The sequence below is a fragment of the Bombina bombina genome, chromosome 6, assembly GCF_027579735.1.
Source record: "Bombina bombina isolate aBomBom1 chromosome 6, aBomBom1.pri, whole genome shotgun sequence".
Taxonomy (NCBI): Eukaryota; Metazoa; Chordata; class Amphibia; order Anura; family Bombinatoridae; genus Bombina; species Bombina bombina.
In genome coordinates this window covers 780616500-780637358 of record NC_069504.1, presented here as the reverse complement: position 1 = coordinate 780637358, position 20859 = coordinate 780616500, and positions in this window count along the sequence as shown.

Below are 20859 nucleotides of genomic sequence, written 5' to 3'. Positions count from 1 at the left end.
TAATAAAGGGATTACCTATCTTTTAAAACAATAAAAATTCTGGTGTAGACTGTCCCTTTAATAAAAAGATTGAGCTAGTACCAAAATATCGTCCAAAAAAAGGGAAATACCGCACTACCCTGCTCTCTGATTAGAGATAGAAGGGCACATAGAAAGTTTGAGAATATTCTTGGTGCTGTTGCAAGGCCAAACGGAAGAGCGACAAATTGGTAATGCTTGTTTAGAAAAGACAATCTCAGAAATCAATAGTGATCCGGATGAAGAGAAAGATGAACTTACGCAGCTTGCAAGCCACACTATGAATACGGAAGTGAAATGAGTAAAAAAAAAACAATCCTTGTTCCTGCTGTGGAACTGGGACAATTACCCCTGAAAGTTCTAGATCTGAAACACATTTGATAAAGGCTTGAGCTTTTACTGTTTTTTTGGTACATGGGTAAGAAAGAATTTTTCCACGGGAAGTCTTATTCTGAACTCTGAAGAGAAAGATGAACTTACGCAGCTTGCAAGCCACACTATAGATCCGGAAGTGAAATGAGTAAGCGCCTGTAGGGGGCGTGAAACGCGTAAGATTTGTCTGCATGACTTTGCCTGCCATGTCTGCTAATATTTTTATTGATTCTTAATAAATTTTTGATGTTTTAACATAAGTTTTGGGAGTAGTGCCTGCCGTCTTTTTGTAAGTCTTATTCTGAAACCTATTCAATACCCCCTGAGAAATTATATTCTGAATCCATTGATTTTGGACAGAGTCTGCCCAAACTCTTCGAAATAGCTTTAGTCTTCCCCTAACCAGAAGAACCGGGTTGAGGGCCGCACCTACATGTAGGTTTAGGGGCAGGATTTGGTTTCTTATAAGGCTTGGATTCTGTCACGCCGCACCGCTCTAGCCGTTGCTAGGGGCGCGGCGTCTCCTTCCCTGCTCGTTGCCAGGGGCTGTGTCGGGTCCGGATGCGTGCAGCGCTGACGTCACCGCCGCACGCTCCTCTCTCTTGCTGCTGAAGACCTTCCTGCCTGTGGTGAGTGCCGCTTACCTCATCTTGCAAACTTTCTCTGCTCTGGGATATTCCCTTCCATTCCAGCTCGATGCTGGGATAAGAAGACTACTGGCCGAGTTCAGTCTGATAGCGGATTATCCCACGAGCATTACAGATTCATTCGAATTCAGAGATGGTCTCCAATTAGAGCCAGAGGCCTTAGAGGAAGGAGTGGTTTTCTGTTCTCTATTCTGGCGAAAGGAAAGAAAACAATTGGGAGCTTTAAATATACCCTTAGATTTCTTGTCTTGGGGCAGAAAAACTCCCTTACCCCCCTCCATAACAGTGGAGATAATAGAATCCAATTGTAAACCAAAAAGATTTTTTCCTTGAAAAGAGAGAGATAATAATCTAGTTTAGACACCATGTCAACATTCCAAGATTTAAGCCATAAAAGCTCTTCTAGTTAAAATGGCTAAAGACATGGATTTGACATTGATCTTCATAACATCAAATAGCATCACAAATAAAAACTTAAATTATGCTTACTTGATAATTTTCTTTTCTGCTGTACGGGGAGAGTCCACGGCTGCATTCATTACTTTTGGGAAATACAGAACCTGGCCACCAGGAGGAGGCAAAGACACCCCAGCCAAAGGCTTAAATACCTCCCCCACTTCTCTCATTCCCCAGTCATTCTGCCAAGGGAACAAGGAACAGTAAGAGAAATATCAGGGTGAAAAAAAGGTTCCAGAAGAACGAATAAAAAAGAATTTAAAGGGATAGTATACACTCATTTTCATATAACTGCATGTAATAGACACTACTATAAAGAATAAGATGCACAGATACTGATATAAAAATCCAGTATAAAACTATTTAAAAACTTACTTAGAAGCTGTCAGTTTGGCTCTGTTGAAAAGGTAGCTGGAAAGCCCACTGCAAGTGGCAAATAAGACACTCCCCCCTCCCCCTTCTTTTGCATATGAAAAGACCCTTTACACAAACAGGAGCAAGCTGGAGAAGGTAGCTGACAGTATTCACATAAAACTTTGGGGCTTGGTTAGGAGTCTGAAAATCAGAGCAATGTTATTTAAAAATAAGCAAAACTATACATTAATTTAAAAAAAAAAACTTTATGGGCTATATAAATAGATCATCTACAAAACATTTATGCAAAGAAAAAATGAGTGTATAATGTCCCTTTAAGGCCGTCCACATAAAAAAATGGGCAGGGAGCTGTGAACTCTCCCCGTACACAAGAAAAGAAAATTATCAGGTAAGCATAATTTATGTTTTTCTTCTTAAAACGGGGAGAGTCCACAGCTGCATTCATTACTTTTGGGAAATCAATACCCAAGCTCATAGAGGACACTGAATGCAAACAGGCGGGAACAAAAAAACGGCCCATTCTGATGGCACCACAACCAGACACGACCCGGATTCCCGATAAAAAACTACTTTAACAGAAGCAGGAAGAACAAAACTATGGAAAGAGGACAAGGTAACTGCCCATCAATAAAAAACCATAACGATCCCAGTTAGAGATCACCCTAAATTCTGGACTCCACCAAGCACAAAAATCTCTAAGGAGACAAAAATCCCACTCTCTAGAAGCACACAAATAAAAACATCTCCATGAACAATGGCAAGGGAAACAACAAACAAACCCCCACACCACAAAATCAAGAAAAGAGAGAGGGAGGCGCAAACACCTCTAAATGCAGACTGTATGTACAAATAGTAATTTATTATGGTATTCACGATAAAACACTCACACTCAAGACCCTCAAACATATGAGGTATGTAAAAACACAGAAAACGTATGGCACTCAAAGGTTCCTTAACGATATGTTCGATCCAGCATAAGAACAATCCTTTGAAAGTTCCAATGTTCAGTCAGTAGCAAAAAAGTACTGTTAAATACACTGTAGAAAGTGCAAGTATGGTTCACAACAAATATGGAAATTATCGCCAAAAGCTCATACTACACCAAACTGTCAGGATGAATAAAGCCGGCTCTCCTTCAGCTGATGTGTACGGAGTGGCGTAAAGACGGTGGGCGGGGCCTAACGCGTTTCGTAGGACGTCTTCCTACTTCGTCAGAGGCTGCCCACACTAAGTCTCCGCCGTCTTTTATTAGTCAAAACAAACCTTCCTACAATCCTATTGGATCTCTGCAAGTTATAGTTAAGGTAATGACTGATAGATTACGAACCCTACTATATAAATCTATGTGACATCTATGTACAGCATGTAAAATATTCAGCATGTGAAATAAAATAAACTTATGCTATAATGATAAAATATTATATTAAATTGAGCATAATAATTACAATTCCACACTGTTAAAAAGGATATGCTATACAATACCTACATAAACATTACCCAATCAAAACATGATACTGTATCACACTCATAATACGCTTAATATTAACACCATTAAGGCTAGTCTCATATTTCATAAAAGCGCTAATCCATTCTAACACTTATAATGTTGGTTGAATGCAAATTATTAAAAATTGGATTTTTTAAAAGATATTTGATTCATAGATACTGTAATCAATTAAAAGTGGTGCATCTAAAAAATGTACATAAATATTAATATAATTTAAAACTTATAATTAATAGACACACAATAAAAACCCCCACATAGACTGAATACATTTTTAAAAAAATATATATACACACACATATTGGTACAGAGGCATATGCTCCCCTATGAATTAAAAAAAATAAAAAAAATATATATATATATATTACAATTCAAATAATATAGATGTGCAGAATTAAATTAAACATCATAGTTAGTCAATAGGCATGTAGGTACATAAACCATGATAAATCATAAGAGGGTACAAACACACATATACACATACATTGGCCTAAACAGGATACACCTTATGTATAAGCAATATATATGTGTGTTTCCATACCATTTACTCCTACACTATATTACTCATCTATTAAAAATGCTGCAAGATCAATTTCTCTATTCATACCCTGGGGCTCCATTGAGCCCAGAGTATGAATCCAGAATGTTTCTCTACGCCTCAATTTAATTAATCTATTTCCACCCCTTTTATCAAGTGGAACCCTTTCAATTGCCTTAACTATTAGACCACTAGGATCTCCATTGTGAATCAAATTAAAATGAGCTGAGACTCCATGATTGAGAATACCTTTCTCTATGTTTGACAGATGTTCCCTAAAGCGAGTTTTTAAACTACGTTTGGTTCGGCCTATGTAAATCTTCTCACATGAGCATGTTAACTGATAGACAACATGGGTACTCTTACAGTTGATGGTCTCTTTAATTTCATATTGTTTATTCTTGTCTCTCAATGATTGAAAATTAGTGTTACAGGGATCATAATGTGCACAACTGACACATCCCCTTCTCCCACATTTAAAAAACCCTTTTGATCTTCTTTGTAACCAATTCACTTGTCTATCTACTTCTTTCAGTTTACTAGGTGCTAAAATAATTTTAAAGTCCAGGTTCTTCCGAAATATTACATTTGGTCTTTCATTCAGCACATCTTTTAAAATAGAGTCCTGTAAAAGAATTGGCCAGTGTTTAGCTATACTCTTTTCTATCTGTCGCGAGGCTCTATTATATTTTGTCACAAATAAAGGTTGGTCTTTCATAGATTTTTTATGTTGTTTCTTTTGTAGTAAATCTGACCTATTTAGGTTGCTCGCTCTTATGTAAGCATTTTGTAAATGTTGAGCATCATACCCCTTACTTAAAAATCTATTCATAAGGATCTCAGATTCTTTTATAAAAGTGTCCTCATCCGTACAGTTCCTCTTTACTCTCTGGAACTGTCCGTATGGGATGTTCTGGATCCATTTTCGGTGATGGCCACTCTTAGCATGGAAATAAGCATTTGTGTCCGTTTCTTTTCTAAAGAGGCTCGTGATGATTTCACCATCTCTATGTGACAGGTTAAGATCTAAAAATGTAATACTTTCTTTGTTATGAGATTCAGTAAACTTTAAATTCAATAGGTTATAATTGACATAAGTGACTAAATCTTTTATACTAGTCTCAGGTCCTCGCCAGATGATTAATATGTCATCTATAAAACGACACCAATTCACTATATGGGGGGTGAGAGGATTTTCTTTAAAGATATACATCTCCTCCCACCACCCCATATACAAATTAGTGAAATTAGGTGCGAATATCGTACCCATGGCGGTGCCTGTTAGTTGTAAATAAAATTCACTCTCGAAAAGAAAATAATTATTCTCTAGAATGAACTTTATACTTTCCTTTATAAATTCCCTTTGGGTTACTTCAATGTAATTGGTCTTCCTAAAGTAATACTCAATTGCTTGTAAGCCCAAACTGTGTGGAATTGAAGTATAAAGAGAAGCAACATCTAAAGTAATCCACATATAATCATCTTCCCATTTAATTTGGCTTAACTGTGTGATTACATCTGTGCTATCTCTCGTGTATGACTGTAGACAAGGCACCATGGGTTTCAAAATATTGTCTACATATTGAGACAATTTGGTTGTGACCCTATCCCAGATACTATGGGTCTTCCCGGGGGATCAATGAGCTGTTTATGAATATTTGGCAGGTGGTAGAATATCGCAATGCGAGGTTCCACCACCTGCAAGAACTCAAACTCAGATTTGTCCAGAACTTGAGATTCCCTAGCCTTCTTAATCAATACGTTATATGCCTCTAAAAAGGCTGTTGTAGGATTTTGTCCAAGTTTGACATAAGTTTTTTTAACCTTCAACAAACGATAGGCTTCTCTCAAATAATCATCCCTATCTTGAAGGATGATCCCTCCTCCCTTATCTGCTTTTCGTATCACCACCAAACTGTCTCTTCTTAGACTTTCTAAAGCATTTCTCTCATTCAAGCTCAAATTATTTTCATTGAAATTGTATTTCTTTTTACAAATTTTTTACAAATCTTGAGAAACAAGACTACTAAATACTGGAATAAAATTTCCTTGAGCTTGTCTGGGAAAAAAAAGTAGATTTGGGCCTAAGACCTGTATGGTTTACTTTTAGTTCTAAGGCTTCCAGTTCTAATTCTTGGAGTGTTTCCAAAATGTCTGGAGGGTCACCTTCATTATTCCCTGTCTGCTGTCCATTATTCCCTGTCCAGACTCCTCAAGGATGTTATGTTCATCCTCAAGCTGTTCAAATTCACCACTTGTTTTCTTATTATTTTCATAAAATCTCCTTAGGGTTAATTTCCTTGTAAATTTTTGCAAGTCAATGAAGAGCTCAAACTCTTTGGGGGTATTTGTTGGAGCGAAAGAGAGTCCTTTTTTCAAGACCTCTTCTTCGCAAGGAGTCAACACTTTAGAAGAGATGTTAAAATGTTTTTGTTCTTATTTCTTTCTTAATGCCACTCTTTCTCTTTTCTCCTTTTTGGATCGGAGTGCCACTCCTCCTCTGCATCCTCTTCTATTTCTCTTGCCCCTCTTTTTAATAATCTCCCCATGGGAGATTCTACTCTCCCTAAAAAAGCCTGGTTTTCTGAGTTAGTTTTAAAATACTGACCTATCTTGTTTTGTTTAACTCCATTGCTCCCTTTATATCTGTTCCCATAATTTTCTGCTTTCGGTCTAGCCCCTAAGGGTTCATAAAATTCTTCTCCTGTTTGCTTTTTATTTGGGTGTTGATACATACGTTTTTGTTGCATCTCCTTCTCTCTAGGTCGATTTGACCCATATACATTTGTGTCCTCTCTAAAGGAACCTCTTCTCCCATTCCCTGCATTTGAATTCCCATTATTTCCATTATGGGCTTTATTGTTAAATACCCTGGGACTATTCCGAGTTTGATACTCGTTTCCTCCCCACTGATCAGGGTTCATGTTCTTATTTTTATTATTTTGGTTATTACCATTTTTACCTTTGTTCTTATTACCATTTTTTCCCTTCACATTGTACCTGGGTTGACCATTGGCATAGAATCTACTAGGTTTCTCCTCAACAATTGGTACTACCTCCACTACTTGAGTGGGCTCATTATTTGCATTACTTATATTATATGTCTCAAAAGCATTTCTAAGTTTTCTTTTTTTGATTTTGATGATCTCTTTTTCAAATTGTATGATAGATTGTCGGTTTCTATCATCCAATTCTTTAAACCTCTCATTTTCACCACACTTCTCTAGTTCCTCTTCAATCTCTTTAATCTCTTTAATTTGTTCTCTATATTTTATAGCAATATTTAATAGTTTGGTGGAACACTCATCTAGAGCCTCCTCCCACTCTGTATGAAGCTCCACTTCCTCTAATTCAAATATGCAATTCTTTGACACCTGTAATCCATTAGGTATGAGTTTGTTGCTCTTAAAATTTTTAAGTGCAATCATATCATACCAGTGTCTCACTTGGATCTTTGATAATTTTTCAAGTTTCTTAAAAAGCAATTCAGGATCTAGAGATTCGGTTGTATCGGCAAAATCATTAGACAAAATTCTATTCCTATTAGTAGTGCTAAAATACTGACCATATTTAAGGGTCATATTTAAAGCAATAATATATTCTATTTATAGGAAAGATTGTTAATTTATATATTAAAATTTATACACAATAAAGTGATATTTTGTTGCTTAGATGTTACCTAAAAAAGCCAATAAATATTAGCTGAAATATTGTGGCTACAGATCAGCTCCTAAAACCAGATAAAATGAGATGGATCCACCAGCTCAGATAAATATATAGTAACAGCAATACACAATACTTGTGCAAAAATAAAAGCGCTCAATATGTGCACACAATATCACAAATAGTGAGATAAAATGAAATTAGATTAATGTGCATATAACAAATATAAGTTACATATGGCATGCATATAAATAACACAACTGGTATATGCCAGTTAGCACTAACAAAAGGATATGCTTGCTTCAGTGTTTAGTACATCAGTGAGGACATCAAATAAGAGTTGCAGCTTCCCATTAGACACAGCACTGGTGGCTGGATATAGCTAATACAAAAACAAGAAAAGAGAGAGGGAGGCGCAAACACCTCTAAATGCAGACTGTATGTACAAATAGTAATTTATTATGGTATTCACGATAAAACACTCAGACTCAAGACCCTCAAACATATGAGGTATGTAAAAACACAGCAAACGTATGGCACTCAAAGGTTCCTTAACGATATGTTCGATCCAGCGTAAGAACAATCCTTTGAAAGTTCCAATGTTCAGTCAGTAGCAAAAAAGTACTGTTAAATACACTGTAGAAAGTGCAAGTATCGTTCACAACAAATATTGAAATTATCGCCAAAAGCTCATACTACACCAAACTGTCAGGATGAATAAAGCCGGCTCTCCTTCAGCTGATGTGTACGGCGTGGCGTAAAGACGGTGGGCGGAGCCTAACGCGTTTCATAGGACGTCTTCCTACTTCGTCAGAGGCTGCCCACACTAAGTCTCCGCCGTCTTTTATTAGTCAAAACAAACCTTCCTACAATCCTATTGGATCTCTGCAAGTTATAGTTAAGGTAATGACTGATAGATTACGAACCCTACTATATGACATCGATGTACAGCATGTAAAATATTCAGCATGTGAAATAAAATAAACTTATGCTATAATGATAAAATATTATATTAAATTGAGCATAATAATTAAAATTCCACACTGTTAAAAAGGATATGCTATACAATACCTACATAAACATTACCCAATCAAAACATGATACTGTATCACACTCATAATACGCTTAATATTAACACCCACACCACATTCTCCCTGATTGAAAGAAGGGAAGAAGCAGATAAGGTCCAAAAGAACCTCCAGAAACAACCCCCGAAGAATCAAGGACAAAACAGAGAGAGAAGCCCCTAGCATAGCTCAAAAAAGAGCGGCTATCGGGCTGCAAGAGGACAAAGTCCGGTAGAAAATACTCTACCGACAGAGGAGAGCAAAGAAAAAAATATTCCAGATCACCTCCTACATGGATCCAAGAGGAACCAATGTAAATCCTTAACCGGAACCGAAGTCCCAGAAGGACAAAGGGTAGAACAAGACTACCGTACCATAGACCGCTAACTAGCACAGAGAAACTGAACACCTGTAGCTCAGAAAAAACAGAACAGAACGGAATAGTAACATCCGTTTACTCCACAAACGAAAGCCGCAGGCTTCCATCGGAAAGGCAGTCAGACTAAACATCAAACCATAGGAACTAGCCAACAGAGTAGCTAGCAAACTTGCACCAGAACATTCCTGAAAAGGAACAAGAGAAAAAACTCAGAAAGCAGGACGGACCAACTCCCCCCTACTAGAAAACGGGGTAAGGGAGGACAACACCCTGACCAATAAGGAAGAACCAACTACCCGCTAAGGGAATTTTCCCGATCCAACTGCAAGGCCTCCTAACTTAAGTAAGGATCCTTCAGGAAACAAGATACGTGGTTGATGCCCAAACAGAGCAGCCAGAATTCCTGACCCCTACTACGATCGAACAGTCCTATCACAGAAGCGACTGTCAATGTCCCAAGGACAAAAGAGATTTAAAAAAATCCCAGCATCGACAAGGCCCAGAGATCAGATAATGAATACCTAACCACGAGTTCCTAAGGAAGAAGAAGCAGGAAGGAGGCCCCGACACCCAGAGAGACTAACTCGGGACCCAGGATACCTATCCTCATTACCCCTCAGAAACTTGAAGGGAGGGTACAATGCAGACAATAAAAACCCTTGACCCACTGAACTCCTAGAGTCAGATGAGGAAAACTACCTCAGGAGGAGCCAACTGGATAGGCGCAGTAGACCAAATAGAAGGAAAACAAAGAAACCCTGGAATATTCCAGTAAAGAAATTCCCAGGAAAACGTCCTCCATCTCTCCAGAAGAGAGAAAAAAGAACCGCCCCAGTAGGAACAAGGAGTTTTCCCCAGGACCAGGAAAACAAGCCTGCTACTGAACACTGGACAAATCCAAGACTATTAAAATCTTGAAAACAGAGTAACCAAATTGCCAAGTCAAAGACAAGGACTAGGTTAAAAAAAATGAAATTTGCACCAAAGTGCATGCATGCCATACCCCCATGGGGTCTAGAACTCCGATCTCTCATGATGTATCCCAGTGGCTGTCCACTCAGCCCCAAAAGGCCTCTAAGATAACACTCACAAAATACGAAGACAAAGGAAGGATCCAAAAGAGATCAGAACTCCATGATTGATAGAATATGATATGAGTGAATCTAAAGATCCAGTCTGGATCCACCCTCAGAAAACCTACAGCTCAAGGAATTAACAAATGAACGAGCATCCTAAAACTCCTATTGGTTGACGGCAAGAGAGACTGCAAAACAATCCCCCAGATCCCCAAGTATATAGGATCAAAAAAGGGGATACTGCAAGGACAAACACGGTCCCTAAGAACCTAGTCTCCGTAAGCAGATGACTGAAAGTCCTACCCCAAAAAGGCAAGGGGAAACGAAAAGCATAGCAATCCTCAAAAAAAAAAAAAAAGGAGAGAAACACTGGTGAAAGAGATCTGAAAATCTGACAATCCAATCCACAAGGAGTACCAATAGGGGGGAATAATCGCCCCCTACACCAAGTACTGGAGATCTCCATGCAGTTATCTGATCCTCCCCCATGGAAGGGAGGACTCTAGCTCCTGCCCAAGGACCTCCGGAATTACCAACATACTGCCATAGCAGAATTGTAATCCCAGCAAACAACATAAGCTATGCAGGGACAAAACACTTAATATCGAGCACGACCAACATCGGACGCCCAAAATGAAATAACGTAGGACCGGCCTGAAATCTAGGATAAAAAGGCCTCCTATAACTTGTAGAACAAGAAAAACAAAAGAAAGTAGGCAGCACCCGCAGGTGAACGCCAAAAACAATAGAAACACTAACAGGGCCAGCCTGTCAGAGACCTTATTCCTCAAGAGCTCAGAACTGGGATTAGATACACAAACAAAAGACAATCAGGAGTAGGATCCACATCCCTTCACTCGTCTAGTGCTGTTCGCCATCAGAATCAGAAGACTGAGGGTCCAGAGGCAAATAAAGACTGAAATCCTCCAAAGCCTCCAATACCTGCCTCAGCAGTACACACAGGTGCGTCAGACTGAATCTAAAGACAAAATCCATAACTGCCCGGACAAATTTTGTACAAAAATAACTGGCACCTGACACCCCCAATGGCTGGGGTACTCACCACCTCCTATTACCCAGACAAGTAGAGAACCGACCCTCTCCACCGACACTTGGTCAAGAATACGGAAATTGAGAATGAAAAGGTGACCACGCCCGGTCACAAGGGGCAACCCACAGGCCAAGGAAAAGCACGCCAGTCCCATCAAGAAACTGCACAGCTCGAAAAACCTGTACGCTCCGTTAAAGCCATGAGCCTCAACATCACTACACATAAGCAGACAGAATCACATAACAAATATGATTAAAGCCCCCACTGTTCAATAACCCTGCTCAGGAGATATTAACCCTAGATTCCATAAAGATAAAGAAGTCCCACTGAGACCCTGTGTTCTATCATTACATTACATTCCCACAGTGAAAGGAAAATGAAACGATCTTACCGGACTCTATGCCGTGAAACAGTAACATGGTCCTTCAAGTGTGACAGATAGTAGCGTCACTTCCTACATGGACTTGAGTGAAGAAAGCAGGCAGCGAAACTCGTCAACGCTGATTGCTTATGGAGCTGTTGATATGAGTCGGGATGGTTTTGCAGAAAGACCTGCATCTCCGGACTCCAACTTTCATCCAAGCTCTCACTGAGAGGCTGACAGTACTACTTAAAACTCCAGTCCCATCTCGAAGAGTACTACCCTCCATAAGAGAACTAATCCGAGAGAATAATCTTCTAACACTTCTCTGCCAACCTCCTGTGACGAAAGGCAAACAATGACTGGGGGATGAGGGAAGTGGGGGAAGTATTTAAGCCTTTGGCTGGGGTGTCTTTGCCTCCTTCTGGTGGCCAGGTTCTGTATTTCCCAAAAGTAATGAATGCAGCTGTGGACTCTCCCCGTTTTAAGAAGAATGATGTGCATGTTGAAGTAAAACAATAATGTTAATGTGCTAAACTGTCCAACCAAAAAGTAGAAGCAGCAGCAACATCAGCCATAGATATAACAGGTCTAAGAATATAGCCAGTATGTAACTATGCTCCCTTTAGCTAAGATTCAATCTTCCTATCTTAAAGATCCTTAAAAGAAGTACTGTCTTCCATAGGAATAGTAGTACGTTTGGCAAGAGTGGACATTGCCCCATCAACTTTAGGAACTGTTTCCCAAAGTTCTAAATTGTCCACAGGTAAAGGATACAATTTCTTAAACCTAGAAGAATGCTAGAGTAGGGAAATTTTATTATTTAGGGGGCTTTTTTATTTTATTAGGGGGATTAGATTAGGTGTAATTAGTTTAACATTCTTGTAATTTGATGTTGGGGGCAGCAGATTAGGGGTTTATAACTATAATGTAGGTGTCGGCGATGTTGGGGGCAGCAGATTAGGGGTTTTACAACTATAATGTAGGTGTCGGCGGTGTCCGGAGCGGCAGATTAGGGGTTAATAGTATAATGCAGGTGGCGACGATGTCGGGGGCGGCAGATTAGGGGTTAATAAGTGTAAGATTAGGGGTGTTTAGACTCGGGGTTCATATTAGGGTGTTAGGTGCAGACATATTTTTTATTTGCCCATAGGAAACAATGGGGCTGCGTTAGAAGCTGGACGCTGCTTTTTTGCAGGTGTTAGTTTTTTTTCAAGCCAGCTCAGCCACATTGTTTCCTATGGGGAAATCAAGCACGAGCACGATTAGCCAGCTTACCGCTACCGTAAGAAACGCCGGTATTGAGGTGAGATGTGGAGCTAAATTCTGCTCTACGCTCACCTTTTTGCGGCTAACGCCAGGTTTAAAAAAACCTGTAATACCAGCGTTGGCTTAAGGTAGCGTTAGAAAAAAAAGCCTCGTTAGAAACGTACCCCTGTTTACGCCAAACTCGTAATCTCGCCGTAAATGTACCTAAAGCCTAATGGATACTTCTATTATAGCTGCATAATATGTGATTATCAATCATTCCATAAAACTAACAATACGTAGCATCCTAATTTATAAATAAATTCCTAGCTCCAAAAAAAACCCTGTATGTTTCACAGACTCTACCAACCTTGACAAATATTTAGCCACCAAATAAAGTCGCTAAAAAAAAGAGCACTGAATTACTGACTCAAGGCATGTATACAAACAATATATAACAACTTTATTTAAAAAGAGCCCAATCCATAGCTGAGTGTCATATAATAAGTATATACTTACCATTTAAGGCACCATCCACATATAGCAGAAAGCCAAATCAGTACTGAAACATATCAGCAGAGGTAATGGAACAAGAGTATATTGTTGATCTATAAAGGGAGGCAGCAGATGAATCCCAGCGACCGATTTACAGAGAGCCTTATGAAAAGCTTTCCCATAGGCGAAAACATGGGATCATCAGGCAATACTCCCTTCAAATCCCTCAGACAAAGACTTAGAGAGGAACTAGGCTTCAATATGCTTAGAAGCGCCTTTCACTGAAGAAATCAAGGTCATTATGTTTCACCACCTCCTAAGGAGGCAAAGTTTTTAAAACTGAGGTATGAGTGAGGTGGGAGGTGTATTTATAGGCATTTGAGATTTGGAAAACTTTTTCCCCTCCTGGTAGGAATGTATATCCCATCAGTAACTAGCTCATGGACTCTTGCCACCTATATGAAAGAAATGGGTACACTGCAGATTACTTAAGACTGTGCTATGGTGTACAGCTGCCTAAGGTCTTTATAATAAATCCTTCAGAAAGGATGTTATCAATTCTGAACCTTAGGTTATCAGCACAAGAAATATTTTGCACATTTACCTCAGGCAACTGAGTTAAAACCCCGGATGTATGCTTACTTAGTTTGGAGACTGCCATTAAACAATCATTTACTATTATGTGTATTTTATTTTTTAGCTTCTGGAGTAAAAACAGTAGGTTTCCCCATGATTGTCAAGTACAGGGAGAATTCTATCTGAACATTAGACTGTTGCAGCTGATAAGTATGCAAAATTTGAGGTATACAAATTCTTATAGACTTGAGTGACCTATCATACTGGAACATCTTTGCAAAATAAACATATATATGTGTATATATAGAGGTATCTGTAACTGACTCCTCCATGAAAATATCAGAGGGGACACAAAAATGTTGTTCCATGACACACATAATAAATAGCACAGAGAAAACCTGGAAGAGTGCCCTCTACACTTTCAACTACTCCCTCAGACACTTACACAATCTCCCATTGTAATCAGTTTTATAGCCCAAGAAATAATAAGATGCCCATAAGTACCCCCTGGCAGCTCCTATATGAGTACTCCCCCCTTTCCTGGGTTTGGCAGGTACTGAAAATCAGATTATAATCAGTTTACAGTAGGCCTCAACTGTTGGAGCTGAAATATAGTCACAGAGGCTCCGGATTAGGAGAGAAAAAGCCCGGGAACACTGAGGGAGCGAATGCTACTGCCGGGAGTAAAGCTGGTGTCTTTGAATAATGTTCCAATATTAGCTGGGTTAAGAAAACAAAATTACTAATTATAATGTTTGTCTTATATTCTACCGATATAAAATGTAAATGGGTATTCTGTTTCTATGCAAAAATGTTAACTCCTTTTTTTCTTTGCAACACCTAAATATACTACCCTTACTTCTATGATGTATTTTCTGTTTCTTACCGATGATAGCAGCTGCTTATGTCTTCTTCCCTCATTCATACTGGCTGGCTTCCAGTAATTAGTAGATGTGTTCTGCTTGGCAGTGATGGTTGGAAACATATTCAAAATATGGTAATAAGATAAGAAGCTTACATATAAATGTGAGATGACTTTTGGCATGTGTAACGTGATATATTTAACTCCTTGGATGCCAGAAAAGGCTTTACATGTTGCTGCATTACACAGCAACATGTTGGAGCCCTTTTTAGTAACGAAGGGGTGAAATATCCCAATTTCACCCATTGCATATATATTTATATGACAGAATGAATAATTAATCTACAAAGACTATTGACAGCTGGGAAATATGCAGATGGTTATAATTTCCCTGAGTGTTAATCCAGAGGAAAGATTATTAGGAGTGAGGACCAAAAGGTAAAGTGGATATGTGGTACAAGGTCAACAGAATACAATTATTCCCATATACATGAATCACCTGTCTTTTTGTCATTTGTATTGAGCCACTACTAGAACGCAAGCTCACAAGTCCATCTGTCAATCTTACCATGTAAAGGTGACAGTGACTCACAGACAGGGACCTCTGCTCCTTATGTTTCATGTTTGTGTGCTTGGATTATTGTATTTAGCAATTTTATACTTTATTTCATAGTCTTGCATAATATGTTACCACTAAGGAAATGAGTAGTAAAACCTTCAAATTCTGCGAAAAGAACAAACTTGTTTGCAATATTGTTACCGCTATATTACAAGTCGCATGTGAAACAAAAATATTGCTTGCACAAAACTCATAGTAACTAACGTTCCCTATATTTTTAATAATAAATTCAAATTTTAAACTGTAGTAAGATAGAAAGACAACAGCGCATTCCCCAATTTAAGGAAGAATCATATTTATTAGTAAAAACCTGCTTTTCTTTCTAAAATGACATACAAGATAACTAAAATACTGTTGCATATAACCGCTATTGCGGTTAAAAACGTCCCCATACTTCTGAGATTCCTTCGACTTCTATAAGTAATGGTCCAATTAAAGATGTGTCTTGCAATAAGCCCAGTTAGTTTTACGGTGCTCCTGAGGCTTTTAGGATAATCTCGTCTCTAATGTCTAACCTCTTCGATGCAGCCGGCTGCCTTGCAATACCGCGAGCTCAAATTCAAACTAGTGAGTGAGATCAGCAATGGAAGCCTGGATAGACCACAATACCCCTACGTGTTTCATCCTCTCATGGTAGGACTTTCTCAAGGATAAATGTTCATCTGCTATTCCCACACCTCTTTTATATCATTAGCAGACATATTATCCTTAATATTGTATGTAATATTGTAATGTTTCTCTATATTTTTAAAATAATTCATGTGCTATTGTTTTAACCCTTTGAGTGCTAAGCACTTTTCCACCTGGGTGCTAAGCTTTTTTTAAGGCTTTTTTCTTTTTTTCAGATTACCTTCCCAACGGTGGGTCTTGGGAGTCTGTAGCTGCTTAAAGGGACACTATACCCAAACATTTTCTTTCATGATTAAGGTAGAGAATATAATTTTAAACAACATTCTAATTTACTTCTATTACCTAATTTGCTTCATTCTTTAGATATACTTTAATGAAGAAATAGCAATGCACACGGTGAACCAATCACAGGAGGCATCTTTGTGCAGCTACCAATCAGCAGCTACTAAGCATATCTAGATATGCTTTTCAGCAAAGACTATCACGAGAATGAAGCAAATTAGATAATAGAAGTAAATTAGAAACTTGTTTATAATTGTATGCTCTTTCTAAATCATGAAAGAAAAAAAATGGTTTTCATGTCCCTTTAAATGCCTGAGATACAGGCTTCTAAGCAGCATGCCCCCTGCTCCTATACTTAACATTGTTAAGTGTAAATAAAGTTGCGCAGTAACGTCATCACGTCATTACGTGTGACGTCACCGCGCATAACGTGTAGTCCCGGCTGATCAGAGGCACAAGCACTGTTTGTAAAATAGAAGGGAGCCTTGGTTAATTACTCTCCATACACCTGAGGGGATAAAGATTCTCACCTACGAAAGAACAGCAGAGAGCCCAGGAGTTCCATTAAGTATAAAGACACCTTCCTACAAAAAGGATCAAAAGGGTGGCTCAAGAAAATTCCAAAGATGCTATACTCATATGATTGAGGTCTGAGTTGGTAAGCAAGCATTCTTTACATCAGTATACAACTATGTGAGGTTGTTGACAAAAGAAATAATAGCATGCAGCTATTTGTCTCATCTATGAAAGACGGTTTATGAAAGACTGTTTATTTTATCATTATATATTTTTTTGCATACAGAAAAGACTGTCTATATAGCCGAGCGTCTTTTCACTTTTATTGATTGCTATTTTCTCAAATAAAAAAAGAAATGTTTGTATGTTTTTCAAAAAAGTATTTTTTACGCACAGAAAAAAAAAACATGTTTGGTTACTACTGTAAATATATTATCGATCTGATTTTTTTCTAAGAAATTTCAAAATGTCTATTAATTTACCAGTTACCTCTATCATGTGACAACCATCGGCCAATCACAGACTCAAATATGTCAATCATTACTCTGATATTTACCTCAAAATGTCCTTAGTAGCCACAGTCCATTGTAAAGGGACTTAACAGCCAATTAGGATGCTATGCCCAGGACTTGCAAAGGAGCATGCATCTAGCATGTGCAGGCACAACCATGGTATTTTCCTCCTCTTGCAAGATTTAAAGGGACATGAAACCCAATTTTCTCCAACATTGGTGTGTCCGGTCCACGGCATCATCCATTACTTGTGGGAATATTCTCTTCCCCAACAGGAAATGGCAAAGAGCACAGCAAAAGCTGCCCATATAGCCCCTCCTCAGGCTCCGCCCCCCAGTCATTCTCTTTGCCGCTCTGAACAAGTAGCATCTCCACGGAGATGGTGAAGAGTATGTGGTGTTTAGTTGTAGTTTTTTATTCTGCTATCAAGAGTTTGTTATTTTAAAATAGTGCCGGTTTGTACTATTTACTCTAAAACAGAAAGGGATGAAGAGTTCTGTTTAAAAGAGGAGTATGATTTTAGCAGCAGTAACTAAAATCAATTGCTGTTCCCACGCAGGACTGTTGAGCCCAGAGAACTTCAGTTGGGGGGAACAGTTAGCAGACTTTTCTGCTCAAGGTATGACTAGTCCATTTTCTAACAAGACTGTGTAATGCTAGAAGACTGTCATTTTCCCTCTTGGGGATCGGTAAGCCATTTTCTTAGACTTAACAGAATGAAGGCTTATTATGGGCTATACACTGGTTGACACTCTTGTGGGCTAAATATATTGCTTTATTTAAGTTTTTTATGAAATCTGAGGTGATTTATAAAACTTTTATTGTGGGGGAACGTTTTTAGACACCTTTCTAGTCAGGAAGGGCCTTTCACTATAGTAGGCAGAGCCTCATTTTCGCGCCATAATTGCGCAGTTTCTTTTGGATGCAGTGCATGCAGCTGCATGTGAGAGGGTCTGGTGATCATTGAAAACGTTCCTGGAAGGCTTAATTTGGTATCGTATAACTCCTAAGGACAGGTGAAGTCGTAGCAAACGCTGTGGCTGGGACTGTAGTGGGGTTAAAAATTGTTATTTGATTAAACGGCTCCGGTTTCCTCATTTAAGGGGTTAAAAGCTTGAAAATTTGAGTGCAATACTTTTAAAGCATTAAGACACTGTGGTGAAAATTTGGTAAAGATTGGATATTTCCTTCATAGTTTTTCACACATTCAGAAATAAAGTGTGCTCTGTTTAACATTTAAAGAGACAGTAACGGTTTTGTTTTAAAACGTTTTTTTTTGCATTATTAGCCTGTCTAACATGTCTGTACCTTCAGATAGAACATGTTCTGTATGTATGGAGGCCAAGGTGGTCCCCCCTTCAAATGTATGTGATAATTGTGCCATGGCGTCCAGACAAAGTAAGGACAGTACTGTCACATTTAATAAGGTTGCCCAAGATGATTCCTCAAATGAAGGTAGTGGGGATAGTTCATCATCCTCTCCTTCTGTGTCATCACCAGTTATGCCCGCGCAGGCGACCCCTAGTACATCTAGCGCGCCAATGCTTGTTACTATGCAACAATTAACGGCAGTAATGGATAATTCCATAGCTAATATTTTATCCAAAATGCCAGCATTTCAGAGAAAGCGTGATTGCTCAGTTTTAAATACAGTGGAGCAGGAAGGCGCTGACGATAGTTTATCTGTCATACCCTCACACCAGTCAGAAGTGGCAGTGAGGGAGGGTTTGTCGGAGGGAGAACTTTCAGATTCAGGAAGAATTTCTCAACAGGCAGAACCTGATGTTGTGACGTTTAAATTTAAGTTAGAGCATCTCTGCGCATTACTTAAGGAGGTGCTATCTACTCTGGATGATTGTGACTCTTTGGTCATTCCAGAAAAATTGTGCAAGATGGACAAATTCTTAGAGGTCCCGGTGCACCCTGATGCCTTTCCGATCCCTAAAAGGGTGGCGGACATAGTGAATAAGGAGTGGGAGAAACCAGGCATACCCTTTGTCCCACCTCCTATATTTAAGAAATTGTTCCCCATGGTCGACCCAAGGAAGGACACATGGCAAACAGTCCCTAAGGTTGAGGGGGCAGTTTCTACCCTAGCCAAACGCACGACTATTCCTATTGAGGACAATTGTGCTTTCAAATATCCTATGGATAAAAAATTGGAGGGTTTGCTTAAAAAGATTTTTGTTCAGCAAGGTTACCTCCTCCAACCAATTTTGTGCATTATTCCTGTCACTACGGCGGTGTGTTTCTGTTTCGATGAACTAGAAAAGTCGCTTAATATGGAGACTCCATATGAGGAAGTCATGGACAGAATTCACGCACTTAAGTTAGCTAATTCCTTTATTTTAGATGCCGCTTTGCAATTAGCGAGATTAGCGGCGAAAAATTCAGGGTTTGCAATTGTGGCGCGCAGAGCGCTCTGGCTAAAGTCTTGGTCGGCGGATGTATCTTCCAAGACAAAATTGCTTAATATCCCTTTCAAAGATAAGACCCTTTTTGGGCCAGAATTGAAAGAAATTATTTCAGACATCACTGGGGGGAAGGGCCATGCCCTCCCACAGGATAGGCCTTTCAAGGCTAAGAATAAGTCCAATTTTCGTTCCTTTCGCAATTTCAGGAACGGACCGGCTTCTAACTCTGCAGCCTCTAGACAAGAGGGTAATGCTTCCCAGGCTAAACCAGCTTGGAAACCAATGCAAGGCTGGAACAAGGGTAAACAGGCCAAGAAGCCTGCTGCTGCTACCAAGACAGCATGAAGGGGTAGCCCCCGATCCGGGACCGGATCTAGTAGGCGGCAGACTCTCTCTCTTTGCTCAGGCTTGGGCAAGAGATGTTCCGGATCCCTGGGCACTAGAAATAGTCTCTCAGGGTTATCTTCTAGAATTCAAGGAACTGCCCCCAAGGGGAAGGTTCCACATGTCTCGCTTATCCTCAGACCAAATAAAGAGACAGGCATTCTTACATTGTGTAGAAGACCTGTTAAAGATGGGAGTGAAGACCTGTTAAAGATGGGAGTGATACACTCAGTTCCAACTGTGGAACAAGGTCAGGGGTTTTACTCAAACCTGTTTGTAGTTCCCAAAAAAGAGGGAACTTTCAGACCAATTCTGGATTTAAAAATTCTAAACAAATTTCTCAGAGTTCCATCGTTCAAAATGGAAACCATTCGAACAATTTTACCTACAATCCAGGAGGGTCAATATATGACTACCGTGGATTTAAAGGATGCGTACCTACATATTCCTATCCACAAAGATCATCATCAGTTCCTAAGGTTCGCCTTTCTGGACAAACATTATCAGTTCGTGGCTCTTCCATTCGGGTTAGCCACTGCTCCCAGAATTTTCACAAAGGTGCTAGGGTCCCTTCTGGCGGTTCTAAGACCAAGGGGCATTGCAGTGGCACCTTATCTAGACGACATTCTAATTCAAGCGTTGTCTCTTTCCAAGGCAAAGGCTCATACAGACATTGTTCTAGCCTTTCTCAGATCTCACGGGTGGAAGGTGAACGTAGAAAAGAGTTCCCTGTCTCCGTCAACAAGAGTTCCCTTTTTGGGAACAATAATAGATTCTTTAGAAATGAAGATCTTCCTGACAGAAGTCAGAAGGA